This window comes from Austrofundulus limnaeus, unplaced genomic scaffold, assembly GCF_001266775.1.
Source record: "Austrofundulus limnaeus strain Quisiro unplaced genomic scaffold, Austrofundulus_limnaeus-1.0 Scaffold72, whole genome shotgun sequence".
Classification (NCBI taxonomy): domain Eukaryota; kingdom Metazoa; phylum Chordata; class Actinopteri; order Cyprinodontiformes; family Rivulidae; genus Austrofundulus; species Austrofundulus limnaeus.
In genome coordinates, this window is record NW_013952474.1 from 340,915 (window position 1) to 343,008 (window position 2,094).

Sequence of the window (2,094 nt, forward strand, 5' to 3'; positions counted from 1 at the left end):
TTCCTCAGGATTAAAGGATTAAAAAGGCTGTTAGTYCCTCAAAGTGCTCCAAATACACCCCCCTCCCCACTTCCCCTCAATATTCATTACACCAAATACAAAAGGCAGAGAGGAGCTCATAATGGCCCCAACCTTCTAATCATTTCAAGCAGGGACGCTCCTGATCAGGCACACCGCCACACACACACACACACACACTCCCTTTTATTATCATTATCCACACTATTAGCATGATATAAGAACTGTCTGGAAATCACAACAGGGGGATTTTGATGAAAGAAAGAACACTGAGAGGAAACTGTAGCTGAAAATTCTTTTAATATAAGAATAAAAAAATATTAAAAATGCATTTGCCCCAGTCTTTCTTGRCTAATGACTCCCTGATGCCAACAGGTCTGGTGTGAGGTCCTCAAGTCCTTGTAGGAGGATAATAAATCAATATCAGTGCACAATCACAGCCAGGATGAGGCCTGAGCGCCCCCTCCTCGCACTTCATGGAAAAACTGTCCTTTTCAAGTCTCTTCGAACAACGAGGGGAGGGAGGATTAATTGGAGGTGATTGAGAGCATTTCTCACCATGCCCTTTTTTCGCCCAGCGGGTAGCCACTTGTTAGCTGACAGCCAGAGAGGGATCGGTTTACGACGCGCGCCGCCRGGCCCACCGCCGGGTGTGTATGTGTCTGCGCACGCAGGACCGCGGAGGCCCTAACAAGGCTGAAATTGATGCCGCTTTGGGGTAGGGAGCCATTGTTGATGGTTGCTGACATTCGGCTCCAGAAAATATTGTACTGGATGGAGAAAAGGTCAAAGCCATGAACATGGATCTGAGGAAATGGAATAAAAGATGAAAAGGTGGGGGTGTTGGATGTACACGCACTGAACTGTATCATACCTGCATGATTAAAGTGTAATGGTACACACAAGTCRTGGTTTATTTAAGAGAAGAGACATTTTTAATATTAAGAGCTGGTACCAAAGATATTATTTTTAGCTAAATGGGGATATACGATATAGATTACAAAAAAAAAATTCTTATTTCAAATCAGCTGATTCAATATTTACTCACCAGTAGTGGTGTACACAATACACAATACCAACATTTTTACAAATATTCGTACTCTAACAAAATGCCCCAATACTATTACAAGTACAGATACTGGTGTTGATACTCCACTGAATGCTACAGTTTACATTCCATGTGAAAAGTTTGTCAGTTCCATGTTTAGGAAATTTGTACAAGTTGTACTTGTTCATTTAATTTATTACCTCCGCCAAGAGAGGAGGTTATGTCTTCGGTTGCGTATGTCTGTCGGTTGGTCTGTGGACAAAATTACTCAAAAACTTATGGATGGATTTTCATGACATTTTCACCACAAGTGGGTATTGGTCAAAGGAACACATCATTAAATTTTGGTGATGATCCGGATCAYGATTCGGACCCAGGAACAGCCAATCAGCTTCAAGGAAGCTGACCGTAGACTTCCAATCCAATCAGATCATTCGTAGACGGGTCAACCCCCCGACTGGAGACATCCAATGGGATTGCCTGAAGCGGTGTAGAAGACCAATCACAGAGGCGCATGGAAGTAAAACTTTAGACCGAATTGTTTTTAAATGGAAAAACTTACTGTTTGAAGTTACTTTAATGTAACAACAGATCATTTTCATAATACATCGGCCTGTGCGTCCTAACAATTTTGTGTTTACGTTTTTTGAGTTTTTTTTTCCCCCACCTGTATCGGAAAGGTGAGCTAGCTAACTCACCACCCCCCGTTCAGGTCTGTTATCCAGTAGATAACGCTAAGGTTTTCTTAAACAATTATGTTTATTCTGGGGTTTTTTTGTTTTTTTTTTGGCTAAATGTTGTGTTTTTTGGTCTGATGAGTCTTGATTTCTGCTGCGACATTCGGATGGTAGGGTCAGAATTTGGCGTCAACAACATGAAAGCATGGATCCATCCTGCCTTGTATCAACGGTTCAGGCTGGTGGTGGTGGTGTCATGGTGTGGGGAATCTTTTCTTGGCACTGTCGTGGCAAAGATAGTCAGAAACACGGCGAAAAGGGTGTTTGAAAGACAAGTCTTGCGGGTATGAT

General features: G+C 42.3%; 1 long non-coding RNA gene across 1 annotated transcript in view; it reads right to left on the reverse strand.

Moving 5' to 3' along the window:
* Positions 1-299: 299 nt before the first annotated feature.
* LOC106519121 (uncharacterized) overlaps positions 300-2,094 on the reverse strand; it is a 31,691-nt gene continuing 29,896 nt past the window's right edge. Inside the window, exon 3 of the long non-coding RNA XR_001310402.1 lies at positions 300-824. This is a non-coding gene — a long non-coding RNA (uncharacterized LOC106519121). The remainder of the gene's footprint in view (positions 825-2,094) is intronic.